Source organism: Cnephaeus nilssonii, assembly GCF_951640355.1.
Source record: "Cnephaeus nilssonii genome assembly, chromosome: 5".
In the NCBI taxonomy this organism is placed as follows: Eukaryota; Metazoa; Chordata; class Mammalia; order Chiroptera; family Vespertilionidae; genus Cnephaeus; species Cnephaeus nilssonii.
The window spans coordinates 59640402-59662442 of record NC_137076.1 but is presented as its reverse complement, the minus strand read 5'-3'; the positions used below and the strand labels follow the sequence as shown (position 1 = coordinate 59662442).

The 22041-nt window shown below is 43.2% G+C and overlaps 1 protein-coding gene across 1 annotated transcript in view; it reads right to left on the bottom strand.

Annotated features, from left to right (window-relative positions):
- RNF150 (ring finger protein 150) overlaps nt 1-22041 on the bottom strand; it is a 174260-nt gene that overhangs the window by 13107 nt on the left and 139112 nt on the right. The gene's annotated exons all lie outside the window — the stretch shown is intronic.

Here is a 22041-nt window from a genome sequence, read left to right as displayed (position 1 = left end):
AAGATTACTGGGCTTTCAGGGGAGTCCAGGTACCGAGAATGACAATCACACTTTTATGGGTATGTGCATATATGCATTTTTCTGGTAAGAGGGTTTCCTTTATCAGATTCTCACAGAAACCAGACAAGGCTAAGAAGCATTCACTGAGAGCTTTTGCATCCTGGGTGAACTGAAGAACACATTTTCGTCTGCAACAGAGTGGCTTGGCTTTTTTATTAAAGCATATTTTGGTTCCATGTCACTGACTGTGTTCTATTCACTTCACATGAAGTCAGTGCTTTCCTCCTTAATTGTTTCTTTATGATGGTTATTCAAAGCTAAAGCAGAAAGTTATCCTTCCCAGAATGAGGTTTGACATTTACTCCGCTGCCTGTCTTATGAAAGAAGGCATAGAGCGGTAGCAGGCTGGAATAAGCCCTCCTCTGTTAGGAAGTAACAAACATTGCCCTCGGAATAGTGCTCTCTGTGTTGAGGGGAAATACTTGGTGATGAACATAATCCCCCAGGTGTCCTGATTCTCCAGCAGGTTTGGTGTTCACATGTTGGTCACTGCTCTGCATCACACAGAAACCCATCTCCCCCGACCCCAATGCACTTAATAAGGTCCAAAGAAGAACAGCATCTCTCTGTCCAGTGCTACCGATGCTGATCTTCTTGAAAACAGGACGTCATTTCCATTCCCCCCTGTGTTACACAGGAACACCGTTGGGGAGATTGCTCAAGCAGAGGGGCTGACTGACAAGGCTGCTATCTTTGCATCTCTTCTCAGAATTGCGGTTTCTTAGGGCTGGGGCACTGCCTATTATTCTCCATCATTATCTCAGTGGGAAAGTTCATTAGACGTCAAACGCAGTGTTTTCAATAAGGAAATGTACTCCTTCGAATTATCTTGTTAACAAGAATTTCTGAGGAAATAAACTTCTGATTTGGTTTAAATTTTCCCTCTTGTGAGTGGCTTCTGCAGTGAGAATGGCGGGGCTCTGGGTCACTTTCCTAGGGGTTGTGTGATAATGACAATGACCCTACGGGTCAGGCATTATGCTAAGTGATCACATATGTTATGTGGTTATCCTGACAACGACACTGTGAAGTAGGCATGTGGGTCCCCCAATGACTGCTTCACATGCTACAGGGGAGGTCAACCTGTCCAAAGTCAAGTCCATAGCAAGGGGCGAAACGGAATCCTCCCCACGCAAGCAAGTGCTGCTGACGGCTATGCTGCTCTGGAGCGGCAGAGCTGTCAGACTTCTATTTGGCTGCCAAGCTGTTCTCACAGACAAGGCTTGGCCACCTCTGGGAACCAAGCGTTCCCAGCTGATGATGCAAATTCATCCATTTGGACAAGTGACTCCCGAAATCATTTGGACGTCACTGGTACTTTTGCCTTTTCAAATTCTTGCTCATCCTACCTAATAAAATGGTAATATGCAAATTACCATCACTCCGCTATGCCCACGATTGGGCCGTTGGGAGGCTGGGGGCGGGACTCGGGGTTCATTCACTGAGTAATTCCTTACTAAGTGCCAAGAGAAGAAACACTGTGATATTTGCATTAGCTTTACATAGTTTTTGCAGCAAAAGGAACAAAATCTAGTGGACATTTATGCTGTCAGCAGCTTTTTTACAATCCCAATTAGAAAAACCTACAGAACACCTTAAAGCGTTAAGCAGAGTATTTGGTATATGGGAGGTTCTTGTAAATGTGAATATGATTGGAATAAAAAAAAAGAGTGAGAAAGAGGAAGCTGCCAGATGGAATTAGAGAGACAGGCAGAGATCATGCAGACTCACCCATTTTTGCAATTGTATAAAATTATCCAGAGACTTCATTTATTTATTCACTCATTGATTCAACAGGTATTTATTGATCACCTACTAAGTACATGACACCGCTGATAAGCTTTGCAGGAGATAAAAGATGACCTTAAAATAGGCTCTGCCTCTAAGTTGAATTTGATCTAGTAAAAGATATCAGACTTGTAGTTGCACATTTAATACAAAGTGATATGTGCTAAAAAACAGGAATAAATAAAATGGCAAGATATAAGGGGTGGGGAAATTCCACCTCTGATTGGGTAGCCAACAGGGTTCATAAAGTAGGTGACATGTAAACCTGTAGGGAGAGATCTGATTAGTATTGTTAAGTATAAAGATTCGGAGAAATCTTTATACATTCCTTTCAGGAGAACCAGCAAGACTAGGTATCAACAGAGCAAATGTCAGGCATGTGGATGGTTTGGTTTATGTGTAGCTTAGATTATGGAGAATGATAAGCTATGTGCCAGATGTATCTGGTAGGTACTCTGCCCTCTTCCTGTTTCATAGGGAGCTAGAAGGCTGGGAACTACATTTCCCAGACTCCCTTGCCAGCTGGCTTTCTCCTAGGTTTTGCCAAGGAGATTGGAAGGCAGGAGGGAGAGGGAAGCTATTGTACTTCTGGGTCAGGCAGGTCACTGTGGGCTCCAGAAGTGCGTGCAATGCTTTCAACAGTATTGGAGGGAGGAAGATCCCGAATCCTCAATTTGCAGCAGTGCCAGTGGTTTCCCCAGCAGAAGCAAAAGTGCTCCAACAGCAGAACACTGGGTGTGTGCTCAACTGCTCTGGGTAATGCCCTCTTGCTTCTCCAGTCTTCCAAACTCTTCCTTCCTTCCTTCCTTCCTTCCTTCCTTCCTTCCTTCCTTCCTTCCTTCCTTCCTTCCTTCCTTCCTTCCTTCCTTCCTTCCTTCCTCTCTCTCTCTCTCCCTTTCTCTCTCTCTCTCTCTCTCTTCTTTCTCTCTTTCTTTGTGTACATCAACTTTATTGAAGCATAATTTACCTATAATAAATTGCATCTATTTAAAGTGTATGATTTGATGAGCTTTGTTAGATGTGTAGTAAATTCCCCTATTTATAAATACCTAGAGTGATTTCGATTTTCCCTGCTGGTCTCATGGAATACAGGCAATGGGTTTGGAGAGAGAGGCTGTACTAAAACTGAAGAGGGATTTGAATGCAGGCCTAAAGTGTCCTGACTTTAACATACATGGATTATATTATGTTTGTGCATAAGAAGTACTTGCTTAGATAAACTGTTGAAAAATTAACAATGTCAGTTTCCTTATCCATAAAATAGTGATAATTATAATACACTGCTTCATTTCCTGGCACATGCTATGCCAGATATTGCCCACTTATTTCATATATTTACTGAGGACTTTCCCATAAGCCTCTTGGCGTCCTCCTTTGTCAATTAATGTGCTGGTAGACAAGAGGTGTCCTCTCTTTCCCTGGCCACTACCCCACTGTTTCTGTAATGTTCTATTTCTTCAGTGTTATTGGGTGTAGTTGATGCATCAACATTTCATAAAGAGCTCATTTGCCATGTGACAGCCTCCTCCTTACTGCTTGTACAAATGCCACCCTGTTACAAGATAGTCCAGCGTGAGCGCCAGAAGAAACTAGAGAACAGAGCTCTGATGGAAACAGGTCTAGTTGAAAGGTCAAGCCGTAGGACATAGCACAGTGGGAAGCTTTTGCCTCTCCCTGGAAGGGGTTGGGGAGGGGAGAACAGGAATAGACACTCTTTCTTACATAGAAATTATGAAAAGGAAAGAAGCATTTTAAATATAAGCTGCTAACATATCAGTCCTCAAGAAGAGCATCAGCAAATGATAAGGTAAATGAATAGCTCAATGCTAAACTGCAGATGGAACACTGCTATGAGCACATTTGGGTCTCGATCGGCAGGCTTCATTTTATATCATCCTGCTCTATGACCACAATCGATTTAAGATCTTTAATATAGTTGCCATTTATGACCATCCTGACCATCGGTTTCCCCAGAAAGCACGCGAGAAACCTGGTCATAAAGCATCAAGACTGAAAATCATTCGTTTGGAAGAACCCTTGGTTGCTGGCACCTCTGCCATAAAGGCTGCTTCATTTGCCTTTGGCAGGTTTGAGAACTGGTCACAGCCTGGTGTTTTGGGGGATGGTCAAAGAGGACAGGGCTCCAAGTTGGGGCACAAATACGCCTTGAAAAACTGAGCAACTCACTCTTAGCTAAAGAAAAGAGGCCTGATGCTTTGACCCAGAGTATGGTATATGATATCACACCATATATTTCTGAAATCCTATAAATGTATGTGTTTACATACCTTCTGAAAAAGCCTATGGATTCTCTCTAAAGCATATAACAGCAAGAGCAGTGGTCCAGCCACCCATGTCATAAAATCATAACTGCATCCATTCGTCTGGCTCCCAGAATACAATTTCCAGCTCTTTGTGTTTAGAACAAAACCAGAATTTGTAATCAACATTTGGGCATGCAATGGGAATTCTGTGCCATGGGTTTAGGGTGAGAATAAAGTAGATACAAATGAGGTTAGCTGTTCAATAAAGTGAGGGCCTGTGAAAGGGCACAGGAAATATGGGGGACATTAAGCTCAGCCACACCTTTGCCTTCCATACTGCCCCTCAAAGATAGAAACCTCTGCTCTTCTGGTCTCTTGGGTCTTCTGTCACTTTGTTTCATAAGCAAGCGGATAAAGCTAGAAGAGTTTCCTTAATCCAGTGCTTCTCAACCTTTCTAATGCTGTGACCCTTTAATACAGTTCCTCATGTTGTGGTGACCCCCAACCATAAAATTATTTTCGTTGCTACCTCATAACTGTAATTTTGCTACTGTTATGAATCGTAATGTAAATATCTGTGTTTTCCAATGGTCTTAGGCAACCCTGCTAGCGGTTCTCAACCTGTGGGTCACCTAAGACCATTGGAAAACATAGATATTTACATTACGATTCATAACAGTAGCAAAATTACAGTTATGAGGTAGCAACGAAAATAATTTTATGGTTTGGGGTCACCACAACATGAGGAACTGTATTAAAGGGTCGAAGCATTAGAAAGGTTGAGAACCACTACCTTAATCCATCACTCACTCAGTCAATCAAATAAGCTAATGGCTATAAAGCATTGAGCCCAGTTTCTGGTTTAGAGAAACACTTACTAAAACAGCCTGTGATAGTGATCATGATAAAGCTGCTCTTTTATTGGTGGTCACAGCTGGATGAACCCATTCCACCAACTTAATAAGTGAGGAGGCAGATAGTGTGTCTGGAAAAACATCCCATAAAGTATCGATTTCATTTCATATCTGGACAATGCCAAAATGTAAATAATTTTTAAAAAATACCTACTCTAAAGTTCAACAAAATCTTCCCGACAGGTGGGGTCCAGGAAAGATAGCAGTGACTCTCAAGGGCAAGGTTGGGGGAGGATGTGGGTTCAAAACCCTCAAGAGAAAGGATAAGATTTTTATGTTTATCAGAAGAGAGTATGGCGTTTTTAAAAACGTTTGAGAGTATGTTCATAAAGGGGAAATAAGAGAGTTGGAAAGAGCTGTTTTAGGAGTTAGAAGACCTAATCTCACACTGACATGATAAGCATTGTTCAATTTCACTAGCAGGTGCTGTGGGTTCCTTATCTGCTCTCAGAGGATGGGGACTTTTGCATAGACTGTACCAAAGCTCCATCCCCAATGCTTTACAAATAGAACCAATATCACCCTAATAAATTCAATAAAAAAGAAATGTAATGGTTATCACTGGAATGAATAAATGAATGGGAACATCTGAAGATATCGTGTTGATATTTTAAAGGCTAAAAATATTGACAGCAATGCTACATAGCGTACATTACACTTGGAACAGGCAAAGCAAAACTAGGTCTAGACCACACAGCAAGTAAACGGTTTCATTCATTTGCATGGGCCAGCAATCTTTTCCTGCCTCCCAACCCCTCCACCTTAGTAGGGATCTTCTAAGGTCAGTTTATGGTTTCTTGTTGCTCTCTCATGGTTTCAGAGTTAGGCTCAGCTCCTCCCTGTGGGAAGCCTGTCCCTATGGCAACACAGGTGGGTGTGGCTAAGCCAACTGTTGTGCCAACATATTGTTAAACATAAACAAGGAGTGGTGAGAATTGAAAAGGTACCATTTATAGTTGGACCATTGTGACTGGGTGAGCATATCAATGATAAACACAGAATTAGGAAAAGGACTTAAAAACCAGCAATTTTCCAATAGTAACAATGGAAATCTAAGACAGATGCATTTCATCCTAATAGCCTTGAATCTGTGTTCAAAAGGCCAAATTCCCTGAACAAATCCCAGTGGGAGTTTCTGGAATTTAAGGAGGGGCATTAAGGTCTTACTATTTCCTGCATCAGCCCCAGAGTGACCATTTCTCTCTCTCTCTCTCTCTCTCTCTCTCTCTCTCTCTCTCTCTCTCTCTCTCTCTCCTCTCTGATAAACTAATACAAACTCCACAAATCCCTTATGTACACAGTAACTTTAGCAGACATGGCAAATGAGACCTATTTTTTAAAAAAATAGCACTTGGCAAAATCACTTCTACTTTGCACACATCTGTTAGAATCTAACTTTCTTCAAAGATAGTTTCATCCTACCTCAGTATAGGCATTAATAAATATTAGACTATACCCCTGATATTGTTAGCAAAATGGTTTTAATTAATGAAACAGACTTCTAGATTAATTTCTGTGGAGGTCTTACAGATATTTTCAGAGTACTTCACAATGTCTTTTTTCTCTAGTTACAGTATTCTTTAAAAAAACAACAACACAGAAAACTTTTGTATAAATAAGAGGTGCTGGGGACAGGAAGGGCCTCAAGGGGTTTCCATAACTTAACACTTTTCAAAAGCACCAACACCAGCAGGGGAAATGGGGTTTGGGGTCAGGAGGGGCACACTGCGGAGCGTCTCCCTCCCCCGCCCCATGACCAGTCACATGCTGAAGACAGGGATGAGGCTAACACTAGTTACAGCATTCTTACCATGTTTTGTGAGGTTTGAACAACATAAAGTCATTTCAACATATGGCCCATGTAGAGTCTGGATTTTGATTGTTTTTAAGGACCACACTGCTGCTACTTGAAATGATCACTGATGTTGATGATGAACCATCCCTCCGCGCCCCCCCTGCCCCGCCCTTAACTCCTTAGTTGGCCTAAATATTTGTCCAGGACAGAGTTCCTGCCTCACCATGACCCTTTATGGCAGCGTGCTGCATTGATCATTTTGCTAATATTTCTCAGTAGCCCACAACCTAGGAACCTTTGGAACCTGTATTGTTGAAGACTCTGCAGCCACAAGCATAGCCCGCGTCCCAATAGGAAGGAGGTGCTCTATTGCAGGACAGGTCTTGCCATGTAGTCGTCAACGTTTATTTCTTTCCCTCTTGCAAATATTTTATCTTACTTTGCCACAGAACAACAGCTGCGCACACTATTTCTAAAGTCCCCTGTAAAGTGGGATGCTTTGTCAATGATGATAAATATGGCACAGAGTGGTTAAAATCCACAAATGCTCAAATCACACATAACCTGCTGCTCATCTGGTGTGCAGCTGAGTCTCCATGGTTACCAAGGGATCATCCTCAATTCCCAGAAACCCCCAGGGAGAGCAGACACCTTCACCCTGGGGGTCTGCAAGCCTGGCAAAAAGCAGCCAGGGTCCTGAGAACTTTACATTTGTAGAGCCTGTTTGTGAACCCAGTAAATCCCAGACGGCCTTTGTTTCTTCCACTCCCCCAAGAGAAAGTCTCCTGGGCAGGGGCAGGGGGTGCGGACAGCATGAGAGCTGGGTGAGATTTCTGAGACTATTTGAAGATTTTTTTCTTCAAAACTTTGTAATTCCAGCCACATGGGTGTGTATATTTTTCTGTTTTGATGCATTTTTAGACCTAGGGTTTCTCTAAGAGAGGATGCATATGTAGGCACAAGGGAACCCTGGAAGTAGAAGACGAGGATATCATAGCATAGACATGCATCAAAGTAAAGGCAAATTCCCAGCAATATGCCTGGGAGTAGAAAACATCTGACTCTAAGCAATGAGTGGTATATCTTATGAGAGTTAAGTCATGGTCCTGTGTTCCATAACTGTAATTGTTCTTCAAGATAGAAAAATGGTAACAAAGACAGACATCCTACCATTATTACCACCTTCCAAGTATTAAGCTCTCCAAATATATTATCTACCCTGTACCTTTGGTGGAAGATAAAATGCTGCTTAGCTGTGCCCAACTAATTAATTAGTAGATCTTAGCTGCCATGAGCCCTAAGGAACTATAAAATGTAACCTTGTTGCCTTATCTTTTTTCTGCTCAGGAGTTAATTTTATGACACTAAATGCCTTTTTCCTCAGTAAAATTATATATCTGAAAAAACCAATTGCAATTCTTTCCAAATGCATCTTCTGCTCTACTGGATCAAGGACTTAACTCTAGTATCTCAGCTGGTTGAAGTATTTTCTTCAGAGAAAGCACCTCCCTTTACCAGTAGGCAATGCTGGAGTCAATGCTTATGCTCAAACTGTCAGTGAGTGCCTGAACCACAGGTCAGGTCCACACCATTTCATGTGCAAAGGAGCAGTTATTATAACAGTGCAGAGGCAGTGCCCTTCTGCCCTATAAGCAATGTTGGCTGCTAGGATTAAACCTCCATGAAGATCACAAACAAGGCAGGACTGAATAAAAATGTACTTGTATTTACACACACACACACACACACACACACACACACACACACACACACACACATATATATACTAGAGGCCCAGTGCACGAAATTCGTGCACGGGGGTGGGGGGTGTCCCTCAGGCCAGCCTGCACCCTCTCCAATATGGGACCCCTTGAGGGATGTCCAACTGCCCTTTTAGGCCCGATCCTGGTGGAATCGGGCCTAAACGGGCAGTCGGACATCCCTCTCACAATCCAGGACTGCTGGCTCCCAACTGCTCGCCTGCCTGCCTTCCTGATTGCCCCTAACCACTTCTGCCTGCCAGCCTGATCACCCTCTAACCACTCCCCTGCCAGCCTGATTGATGCCTAACTGCTACCCTGCCAGCATGTTTGCCTCTAACTGCCCTCCCCTGCAGGCCTGGTCCCCCGCAACTGCTCTCCCCTGCAGACCTGGGTCCCACCCAACTGCCCTTCCCTGCAGGCCCAGTCACCCCCAACTTCCCTACTCTGCTGGCCTGGTCACCCCTAACTGCCCTCCCTTGCAGGCCTGGTCCCTCCCAACTGCCCTCCTCTGCTGGCCATCTTGTGGTGGCCATCTTGTGTCCACATGGGGGCAGGATCTTTGACCACATGGGGGCAGCCATCTTGTGTGTTGGAGTGATGGTCAATCTGCATATTACTCTTTTATTATATAGGACACACACACACACACACACACACACACACACACACACACACACGAGGCCTGATGCACGAAATTCATGCAAGAGTAGGCCTTCCTTCCCCTGGCTGCCGGCACCGGCTTCCCTCTGGCACCCAGAACCCGGGCTTCCCTCTGGCCACTGGCAGGCACCCAGGACCCAGGCTTCCCTTAAAGCCCCGGCTTCATTTGGAAGGTTGTCTGGAAGGACGTCCAGTCTAATTAGCATATTACGCTTTTATACACACACACACACACACACACACACACATTGATTTCAGAGAGGAAGGGAGAGGGAGATGGAAACATCAATGATGAGATAGAATCATTGATTGGCTGCCTCCTGCACACCCCCTACTGGGGATTGAGCCCACAACCCGGGAATGTGCCCTTGATCAGAATCAAACCCGGGACCCTTCAGTCTGCAGGCCAATGCTCTATCCACTGACCCAAACCAGCTAGGGCTATACTTGTATTTTCTATGGCTTTTCTTCTGGGACTGGGATCCTCCCCACAGGGACCAGTGGTCGCCCATATTGCATATGTGGATAGACCCCACAAAAGGGTTCAGCTGGGGACTCCCCAAAACTGTGACAACAAGAACTAGGTGAAGTTGGTTTGGGTTGAAGAGACTGTTCCAATTCCAATGCCCCTGAATAGAAAAAGCATAGGACAGACAGAATGTACATGGACCGTAGTGGTAAGACCACACTTAGGATGCACGTGCCGCCCGGGTCTGTCCTCTTTGGGTAGGCTTTCTGGGCCAGTGGCATGCGTTTTCCAAGTCTGGTTTTAGAAAGACCCAGGGAGGAAGCTGGGTAAGAATGAATGTTCTCAGCTCACCTCTGAAAACTGAGATTTAGCAATCTGGGTGAGGCCAGAGGTCTACACTACAATTCCAGCCCAGGTAGGTGTTCAGGCCACACCTGAGAAGCTCCACTGTGTTGAAACGAACCTGGACTTTGGAGAGTGACCACAGTTCTCCTCTCTGCCTGCCAGTTACTCAAGGTGTGACTTTTGATGAGTTTCCTGGACTGTTCTCCACTTCAAATCCTTGTATGTAAAAGAGTGATAATGATTGCCAAAGTGAAATAAAACACAGAAAGCAATCTCTCTGCAAGATCCTTGGCACAAGGTATATGCTTAATAATGTCTGAATTCCCTTTACCTTTTCCTCTGTAGATAACTAGGTCCGAATGCTTATTATGGGCCAGGCACTTTTCTAAGGAGTTTGTATTACACTTAAACACATGAGGTGTTATTACTTCCATTTTACAGATGAGGAAATGGAGGCTCAGAGAGGGTGAGCAATTTGCCCAGGGTTGCACAGGCAGCAGGTGGCAGGGCTGGGCCTTGACTTAGCTCTACTGCCAATAACTTAAATTATTTTCAGGGGTATTAATTAGAACGAGGATTTCAAGACCTCTCTCCGCTGTCCAATAAAGTCCCAGTGCCCTTGCCATTTGGTCATGTCCTCTGACGCCTCACCAACTGAAGTTGTCCTCTACTGTGGACACAGACACGTACACGTACACGTGTGCTTTGGCCAGAGAGTGTGTGAGTCTATTGTAGGGCATAGGTGCTAGGAATACATTGAACCTAAAATGAAGGACTGCCTTACCTGTAGGGGCACATTTACTCTTTCTAGATATTAGACAGCCTTTAAGTCCATTAATGAAATAGAATAATCTATAGGTTTGTTTTGGGAGCTGTCCCCTCTTCTATGAGCTCAGTTGGAACTACAGTTCCATTTGTAGGACTAATTGAGTCATGATCAGGAACTTCACGTCTTCCTGCTGAGACATGTTAATGCCTTGACCCCGAGTTGATGGTGCTGAGACATGTGTCTGTGTGCAGGCATGCATGTAGACCATACAAACGTGCAGATGTGTGTATAAAAGTACTGTCTGAGGCACGCACACATGCTTCACTTGGTTTGCAGTCAGGAGTGTATATACATGCTTGTGTATGTAACTAGGTGTATGTGTGTTCTTGACACACATATGTGCACATACATGCATGCTTCAACATAGGCATTTATGTGTGTTTGTGTGTGCCCACGCACACAAGTGTTTATCCCATTGCACGAACTTTCCCTAACTTCATAACAGGGAAGACATGCCTTCTAATCCATTGTGTTTCTGCTCAAACATTGCTTTCCAATTTTCTAATTAACTCCATATTTAAGTAACAGTTGCAGTGTTATTATAATGTGTTTTTTTCTTAAAAAATTCTTTCTACTGTTCTTGTTGCATAGTGGGAGTTTAAGTGCCTCCAATCCTTTCTAGTACTGACAGCTCTGATTAAGGCATAAGTTTTTTATATAAATGATTTGTTTGACAAAAGAATTTCGATGGAGCTTAAGTCTATAAATCTACTAATTGTTCCTCCCTGCTGTGAACATTAGTTACCAGTGAGCTAATTAACTGTGTATGCTATTGCTTAATAAGCACACATACAGTGTGCTACATGATTTTACTAATAGGTCTTATTTTAATGAGACCTAGTAGGACAATTCACAACAGTGATTGTCTCTTAGACATCTGTGCATATGAAAGCAGTACTGTTGCCCTGAAACTGTCCCTCAATTTCGGGTTGCAAAGCTGTGGTAAATGGCAGAGGACACCTTGTCTCCAGGGTGCTGTTTGATTCAGGTGCAGCCAATTGTTATTGTAAGAGAATGAGGCCCATGATGCTGCTGCTTCCAACCTTTTCAAGCTGGTGGTATGTGTGCACACGTGTGCACGCATGTGTAAGGAGCCTGGCTTGCTTCTCACTGGTGTCCTGGTGTGTGCTCCCCAGGAAGTCTCCAGAGTGAGGAGGAGGGACAGTCTACCTCTCATCCTGGCAGTCTCAGACTTATCCAGACCAAGTTCAGTGTGACCTAACTGATCATCACCACAGCTGTGTCCTGCATGGAGCTGGGAGGGGAGTTGGGCTGAATCACTTAACCACAATCTATTTTATTTTCTCCAGAAATTTTCCTGCAATTTTTTTTTTTTTGCTAAAGAGGGGAAGGAAGTGCCGTGAAGACCACCCTATAAGAAGCTGTTCAGTTAGATACCTCGCATTTTAAAATGTTTCTATGTGGGGGTTGATTTTGTATGTGGGGGTATGGGACTACATTGCTGCAAACTTTAAGGTTTATATCAATGAGTACTTCCAAAGTTTTTGCTCCAACTGTCCCCTAAGGCGACACTTACAAACACAAAAAGAACATCAAGACTTAGACAATCTGAAATTATTAGTTTCTCAACAGATCATTTGTCTGAGGTCTGCATGCTCAAAACACTAAGATTATAAGTAGGGTGGCTGCCTTTGGAATACAACAATAGAGAGCCATGTGGAGGAAGACATAATTATGACTTTCTAGGAATTCACACTAATGGGCTGTTGACTGATGAGCTGCCTCATGATGATGCTCATAGGTTTCTCTGTAAATGGTGTTGTAAGGACGTCATCATTTTATATGAGATCATGGTAATAAAAGACTACAGCTCAAATACTCAATCAATGAAAAAGATAAATAATGATAAGCGGGCATGCAGTTCTGGCTCAGGACATAAAGCAATTGTGATAATCGAAGTCAAGCAAGGTAATGACATTTTCATCCCCACAGACAAATGGTTGAGGATATAACCTAGAGCTCCCAGGCTTTGGAATCCACGTGAGAAAGGTGCGATGGAGATACTTTTATATAAAGACATTTCGGTTGCACTGATGGGTACTTGGGATGTGTCTGTTCACAAGGGGGAGAGATGTACACAGTGAGACCAGGGATACATTTATGATTTATTGAGTGCCGGACACTGAGCCAGCAGCTGTATCAACATTGATACATTTCAACTGTGAGGTGGGTTTTATTTGGAGAATTTTAAAAATGAGGAGATTGAGGCCCAGGGAGGTTAAGTGAGTTGGCTACTAATTCAGTGGCCAGCCAGGATTTGAGCCCAAATTCAATGTCCAAGTCACCTGGCTTTCCCAAGGCCATATTATCTTTTAGTAGGGTCATTTTGATTCAATATGGGTTAATGTTACAAATAGCACCAATGGTATAAAACAAAAATGAAGAGCTTCATTTAAGCTGCACTGGTTTCTGGGCACTTGGTTTTATGATATTTCCAGGGCATTTGCAGAAATTGATGCACAGTCAGGCGTGAGAGCCTTTCTCCACCACATTTCGCTTTGTTGCTATTTCTGCCACTTCATCTTTCTCCACGGCTTTTAATTCCCTGTTTCTACTGTGTAGTCCAATATCAATGGTGATAAATAATAAATCATCAATCCATTTCTACAAGGCATTAGTCTCCCACCTTCCTCATGATGGGGGAACAGTTTATCATCTGTGTTCCTGTCACATGGGGGTAGGGAGGGTCACAGTGACATCCCATAGGAACTGGCTCTAGGGAGGCTGGTCTGCTGGGGCCTTGGAAGAATTTATATATGTGTATATATGTATAGACATTTTATTTTCATTAGCACACAAAATGAAAACATATATTGCAATATAGTATTTTCCATTTCTAATTATTGCTATTGTTAGTTTCCTTTAAAATTCAACATATTCATTCATTTATTCATTCATTCACTCAGCTGTTTATTGAGTCTAACTGGATGCCATAAACTAGCACAGCTTATGGCATCCAGTTAGAGCAATGAAGGTGAAAAGCCAGGGTCCAAATTCTATGAAGACCTATACATTTTGTGGGGTGACACATGCTTTCTCAAGGAATAATAACAAAGCTAACTATCTGAAAGGAGATAATTGTAGGAGGAGTACCAGATCCTACTTGCAGTAGCAGAGAAGACGTCTCAGGGAACACAGCAGAAGGGTATGTACAGCTTGGTGGGTGGAGGGAAATGTGTCAGGGACAGTGTATCTGGAACCAATGGCTTAGAAATGCTTCTGTGTGATGTGCCAGGTGGAAGTGGGGGAAAGACAGAGAGAGATGTAGAGGTCAAATGCTTACTGATTTGTTTCCATTAGCCAGCTTGAGATAGGTGATAAAAATGTTTTGAGAAAAACAGTGAACTAAGATCAGATACCTACAGATGATTATTGAGGAAGCAGGATCAAGACAGACTGGGAATGGCAAGACTAGAAACAGGGGAGTGAAATGGCAGTCATGGCAAAAATCCAGGTAAGAGATGATAAGGTCTTGAAGGGTGGCAGTGGCAGAGGGAAATGGCACATGAAGAGAGGCTTAAAGGAAGAATGAACATGGCGTGGGGATTGTTTTACTATGCAGAGCAATAGAGTAGAAAAAATATAGGGTAACTGCATGTTATTGGCTTGAGCACTAGGAAGTAATTTCACTGTAAAAACTGAAGTCACTAACTTATAAAATAAATCTATACACCAGTGCATTGCAAATATAACATAAATGTAGCATGCAATAAGGGAACAGTCTTAAAAGTTTGGTACCATACACGGTTTCTGAAGCCAAGTATGTCATACAAGGCCATAATTTTTACTATGAGACAAAGCACATATCGAGGGTGGGGTGTGAGATGCTAATACAAAATGTGTGTTGAATTAGTGGATTAATTCTTCAATGGCAAGTCAACTGACTCTTTCTGTTTTTCCTTATTTTTAAATTTATTTTTAAAATCAGATTAATTATAAAAATTTATTTCACACCACAAGCATAATTTAACAAGGAAAATAGTATTTTATCTTTGAATTTTCACTCTTCTATATGCTTTAATTGCCAAGACCTCTTCCTCATTCTCTGAAAATTCCTATCATATGTTTCTTCCCCATGGATGCACTATTACCTCATATCTCTAAAGATACAAATGATGGTTTATAGAATTCTGTGCTCTGAATTATTTTGGTTTCCTTGAAATTTATTTTTATTCATTATGTTCTCTCTTTTAGATTTAGTGTGGTTTCCCCCACCCCCCAACTCTCTAGCCATCCTTGCTTTCCATTCCTATTTACAAATGAGGCATTGTGATTAAGTGGACATGGGTGGGGCTTGCCAACTGAGGAAGGGACCTCAATATGGGCCTAAGACAATTAACAGAAGGCTCAGGATGGGGAGGGAACCTGGGGGGCCTAAATGCTCTACACAAAGTCTTTCAAACGGCCTTCTTTTGAGCAACACTCATTATTGCAGCCTTCCTGGGGACTTGATGCTCTGAGGGTAAAACAACCTGCTTCTTATTGGTTTCTCCTTTAGGAGGCACTTAGATTTCAGCTTTGCCTATTTCACGAAGAGAATTTCAACTCACTTGTCATCCAAAATGTGTTGACATATTGTCTATTGTAATCTTTTCTCTTTTATAGTGTCCTTGCAGTTTATACCTTTTACAAGGTTGGCAGGACTTGGTTAGATAGCAGAGATAAGCATGTGGGTTCAATTTGCTTTGTGTTGCCAAAAATCTTCAGTTGATTCTAGATGGTTCCTTTACCAAGACAGCCAATCTTGATGCCCCTGAGTCTTAAATCACCTCATAGGGGCATCTTTTAATTCCATTTTTAACTCTGTACTCTTAGTCTGGAATAAGTGAGCTTCTCAGGCATTTCTCTGCAGGGGCCATGCTTAACGATGTGGTCCAGTATTGGAGAGACAGTTGAGCCAGGGCAGAAACTCGATGTACCTCCTCTGCTTTGGTTTTTCCTTTGGGGATAAATATTATTGTTTGTTTCTACTGTACAAGAATGCTATGCAGGCAGAACAAGATACTGTGGGTGAATTATTCCTTGAGATCTTAGGAAGAACAATCAATCAACGAATTAAAGGTATTTTTTCTGCTAGTAAAAGTGACCCAAGTGAAGAAATGAAAGTGCAGACGGGGTAGTCAATTTGCCCAAGGGCCCACAGGTAATTGGAGGCCAAATCAGGACCAAGGGCCAAACTTCCTGCCTCTGGCTAGTGGTGTTTCCATGATATCATCTTATCTCAAGTAGCCCCAGTAACATTCTGGTAGTTTTACACCCCCATCCCCCGGGACATTGAATTTCATTTCTGAAATACTTAGACTTACAGAACTCCGAGACTCTGAATTTTCAGAGCCAATTCTCATGTAATCCAAAAGTCATTTCCAGCTATTTCTGCTTTCTCAATCTCTGAATAATGAAACTCCCCATGATTTGTTTTAGAATTGAAATGGAAAGAGAAATTTTATCTTATTTACACTTCATGCTGCTCAGACACTGAAAAAGTGCTGACCTGCCAACTGTGATTCCTGCCATTAGCTGCCACCTCCCTGCTGAGACCCATGCTCAGCGTGACAGTGTCTGGTAAAATGCAGGTCTGCTCAACAGCCCTTTCCCCAGCTCATCTCAGAACAGCTGCCGAGCCACGACATGTACCAAAGCAAGACAGCCTTGGGAGATGGTGCTATCAATGAGCAACTCAGAACATGATACAATCTCCCAGAAAGGGTTGAGCTTAGTCTGCTGGCTGAGTTACTTCATTTCAGGAATACACGTTTCTTCCGAGAGGATAGCGTGTGTCATGTCCGAGCTGAGTGTTCCAAGTGGTGATGTATCTGTGGTCTAAAGGGATGAACTGTCTCCTAGGCTGTCTGTGAGTCTGCAGATCCTCAATCCTCCCTGTCAGAGGCACCAGACATGTAAGACAGGAAAACCCTGGGAGGCTGGCCCTGTGGGCTTTCTTGGACTGACAAGTGTTTTTAATCCAGGAGGAATGTTATCATGGAAAACCCAGTGGCTTGTCGATTGGAGAGTTGCCATCTGGGTCACTTGATGATCAAGGCATGTGCTTATTGCGAAGATCTTTGCTCTTCAGAACAGCTGTCCCTCTGTGGAAGCTGTCATTCGAGCTGGAGGGCCCAGAAAGAAGGAGGTGATCTTGCTTCGGGGACCTGGCACGTTATGAGACATAGGGAGCAGTGTCACAATCTGCAAATGCTTCGTTTTGTGAAGTCATCCACCGTGGCTTAGCTCTTTCCTGAAGGGGAGATGACAGTGGGGCCTACAATCTTGAAGGATTGGCCAATTCCGTTGGCTGACACAATGGAATATGCTCACAGATCACAGCAGTCATCTTGTCAGGGCTAATGTGAGTTTTATGGGCACCAAGGGAGACCATTCTCATAGCTGGATCCAGCCAGCATATTATCCACGGTCTGGAGTAGCCACTTTGCCGTTTCCAGCTTTGATGCAAGTCAGAAAAGCCGACGTGGCTACTCACTCTTGTTCTCCCTTGTAAACAGTGGAATGCTTTCTTGAGATGTGTTTATTTCTGGATGCATCAGTATATTTTACAGTCACATAAAACCTGGAAATTGTTGCTTTGCAAATGCAGCAAAGTGTAGCTGCACATTTGAAGCAGAAATGTGATGTAGGAACATCACCAACCCTCCCCTTTCCTCTCAGTTGTCTGGACTCAGAGGCTCAGAATCAAGTTTCCTGGAAGAGTCCCGGAGACACACGCTTTCTCTTATTTTCACGTTCAGGCTGCAGTCAGAGCAAGCCAGGGGCATTGACAAGTTTTGAACATAGATGTTCTGAAGGCTTCGTGAATTGTTCCTTAAACAATAAACACAGAACTTTAAAAATGCAAGAGTGGATGTCATTTCTGGCCTGATTTTAAGAGAATGTGTCTTTAGCAATGAAGAATCCCCAGAGAGGTTTATACTGAGTCCCTCAAATGAGAGAGAGTGGTTCGTTCCAGAGACTCCACACAGTCTCTGATGAAGTCTTTGGGAGTTTCTTCAAAATCGGCATGGACGGTGTATCCCTGGAGAGCTCCTGGTGACTGCAGTGACAGTTGTTAATGACTTTTTCTTCTGAAAATGACTTTCCTCTGGGCTTTAGTTTCAGCTGTGCTGAGATAATTACTTTTGTCCTCGTGAGTGCATTTTGAAGAGTATGACCGCACCCCCCGCCACCCCCCCGCCAAAAAAGGCTGACCTATCTCCAGGTTCCCTGCAAAGGGACAGTGGTTTAGTAGCGAAGACTGTATCCTCTGGTGACGATCATTAAGGCATTCAGGAACTCATCCTTTTGCACACTCAAGGGATGCTTCCTGCCTCTGTTTCTACTGAAGAGATGTGGACAGCAAAGGAGGCAGCCTCTCCAACCTCCCACCTTTGCTCCCTGCCCACTGCCTGATGCACAAGGGATCTGAAGGGAAGCAGGTCTGTGATTCTTGACCCCATCACCCATTTTGAGACAATAAAAAGTAGAGAGAGAGAGAGAGAGAGAGAGAGAGAGAGAGAGAGAGAGAGAGAGAGAGAGAGAGAGGTGAGGAATTGGTAAAGAGATCGTGGAGAGAGAACTGTCCTGCTGAATCCACTGCTCTAGCCAGAGGGGTGGGAAGGGCTCCTTCCCAGCCCACACCCAGTGTGGGAACCCCGGGGATGCTGAACCTGTAGGTGGGGCTCAGGGAGAACTGACTCGGCCTTAGAAAAGCTAAACAGGCAGTCACGGACTCAGCTCTCTTTCCTGCCTGGCGTCTGGGAGAGGAGGTGATGGCTGGGTAGTGTCAGGAGCCAGGGAATGGTGCTGTACTGGCGAGGGCTGTCGGGGCAGGTGATGTGTGAGTGCCCTAGAGCAGGCCACGTGGGACAGCGAGCAGGATTGGGCTCCACTTGGGCCTCTCCCTAAGGACCTCCTGATGGGTCAGGCACTGAAGCAGACAGAGGCTGCAAGCAGACTGCTGGATGCCCAGCGGCTGCAAGAGGCCTCCTGAGAAAGCAATAGAGACCTTTCTGTTGGAGTCATGGGAATTGCTACAAGGGAAAGGGTCCTGCAGGGAAAAAAAATCTTTTGTCTGAGTTTGGGATTTAAAGGGTCTCTTAGAACTGTCCATTACCTAAGAGTGAGCAGAAAATTCTTGCTGGAATTTTCACCCAGGGGCTGGGGAATATTACAGCCACTCAACACAGTTGTGGCTGTGCAGCAAACAGAGAAGTATCTGAATACATCACAAATGACATTTGCACAACATATTATATACACTTCACACCCCCAAGGATCAGAGTTGATAGAAGTTAGCAAAGGAAGTTTCTCAGAGGAATTCCATACCACATTTCATTTAAACAGGCTGAGTTTTATTTATTTATTTATTTATTTATTTATTTATTTATTTATTTATTTATTTAATTTATAGAGAGGAAGGGAAAGGGATAGAGAGCTAGAAACATGGATGAGAGAGAAACATCCACTAGCTGCCTCCTGCACACCCCCCACCAGGGATGTGCCTGCAACCAATGTATGTGCCCTTGGCCGGAATCGAACCTGGGACCTTTCAGTCCGCAGACCGACGCTCTATCCACTGAGCCAAACTGGTTTTGGCTAAACAGGCTGAGTTTTAGCAGTAACTCACGTGTACTGCTTCCTTCCGTAAAACTAGAAGACCAGGTGTTCTTCTGGCCAAACACATTATGCCATGAGCTCCTCAGTATTGGGGCAGATTTACGGCATCTTGATTCTGTCGTCCCCAAGTCTCTTTCTGCCCCAGCTCCCTCCACCCTTCACTCTCCACCCATGGGCTGACATTGGGGTCCTTCTAGTTTGAGGTTAAGGAAGGGCGAATGGGTAACGATCTAGAGGCACTATTAGATAGTTGTGTAGATTCAGTACAGGAAATGGATGGTGGCATCAACAACTTCCTTGACAAACAAAGGGAAGGCTCCCCCCCCGCCCCTCCCCCCAGAAGACACGGAGCACACTGAGTGTCTTGGGAAGGGGTTAATAGTCTTCCTCTTCGTGTCTTTTTCTAGCTCCTCTCTGGAATCTCCCAACACCCAGGGCTGTTTGTTTAGCTGTGTTTTCCTTTGAGGCTAAGGGACTTTTCCCTTCCCGAAGCAAGTCCAACGACTGCAGCCTGGGCTTGGGGAATCAGAGGGAAAAGTAAGCTTTGGTGCCATCAGACAGGCAGCTAGACACTGGTGAGTGACCTCTGGACATTCATACAAATGGCCACTTGCACTAACCAAGGCGCAGGAGAAACACTGTGATTTGGCACTGCCACGTAAGGTCATACAAGGTGGAATGTCAGAAACATTAAAGATATGCATAAAGAATGTCTTTCAAATGTCAGACTTGCAAAAAGTTCGAATTTCCTTTGCTGTGTCAATGCTTTTCCTTGTTTCTTTTTCCTGGGAGCTAAAGATGATCCTTTAGTGCCAGATTTTCCCATCTTCACTCTAAAGGCAATCTGTTAGACCCACCCCCCCTGCACACCCCCAAGTGCTGAGATGACTTTTACATGCATTTGATCGACCCATGAAGAGTCTTTGCCAGGAAAGGAAGAACAGAGGGAGGGATAAATGAGAATTCAAGTAGGAGCTATACACATTATTGAGCTTTAAGAGGTTTAGAAAAATGGAGGAAAAGAATAAATAAAATGAGAAGGGAGTGAGTACCTGTGTCCATTTTCTCCCCTAGGGCACCTTTGAGCATCGAGTAGTTAGCACGGGGCTCTGGCCAGAGGCTTCTCTGAATTCCAGCTCCACCTGCCACTATGACCTTGGGCCAGTCATTTCAATCTCTCTGTGCCTCCGTTGCTGTATCAGTAAAATGAGACTAAAAATAATATTTACCATAGAGTTGTTGTGAGCTAATTTCATAAGTGGTTTTAAAGGGTGCCCGTTGCATAGTTGGTGTTATATATTTATTAGCTACTGTTATTTACTCATTTCTAGTAAATTTCTTGGGTCTGTAGAGATGTGAGGTGGGAAAAGATAATGTGAAGAAAAATCAGGTCCAACCCTCAATGGGTTGTGACATGGAGCAATACTGTATCACAACTACATTTATTTTTCCAACCAATTTTTTTTTTGGATAGCATTATAGAGTTGGTTACAATAATGTTGATGAGAACTTGAATTTTTTCACCCACTTATTCATGCATCTGTGATTGTTCATTTATTGATTGTTTATTTGAGTTAGGGCACAAGGCAATCAATTTACAAACCTGTAGAGAGCAGAGAATTTTCCCCTTAAGGAATCTACAGTCATTTGGTTAATGGTATAAACCATTAACATCTAATCAGAATTATTATATTTGAACTATTCTGTTAAATCCCCATAAATCAAAGCAATCACAAATAAATGGTCTAGGAAAAATATTTTGTGAAAAAATTAAGTTTCTATACTATAACTTTCTATACTACACACACACACACACTGGTATATGCCATCAATTTTCAGACTATAGATGTGGTCACATACCTCTTGTCACTCTGAGTCTCTACCAATACCTTCTTTAGAAATTACCTGTCATTTTTCCTTCTGTGTGAATAGAGGCTCCTTGTTTCAAGCTTAGATCGAACACATTCACCTCAGGTCATTCAATCAACATCTACTGAACGCCTGCTATGACCTAAACACTTGGAGTCTATGTTGGGCAAAAACAGTTTACAGATTATAAATTATATGGATACTGATCATAATTTTCAATTTCATTTTTGATGTTTTTAAACCCACATGTTATGCCTCTTCATTTGCCATCTGGGATTTACTGAGATGTATGAAGCATGTAGTCACTTTTCAAAATAAGGAATCTAATAGAGGACAGATTTTCTTCTGAATATTTAAAAAAATCATTTCATTGCAAGGACAATAAATGCATTTTTGACTTGGTTCTTCTCATGGGCTCAAAAAAGGCTCATGTGTTCAAGGTTTTTGAGCTGCTAGCAACATTCTATCAGGCCTCCCTGTATACTTCATAGAGGCCACTGATGGATATTCCTGATGGTAACTGAAGATGTCCAATGACTGGAAATGTATAGGATAATCTTGTACTGTGAAAAGAGAACTTATTCTTTGATCTGAATTAGCCACTTACTCCTCTGGGCCACAATTTTCTCATGGTAAAAATTAGAAGTTTATCATGGC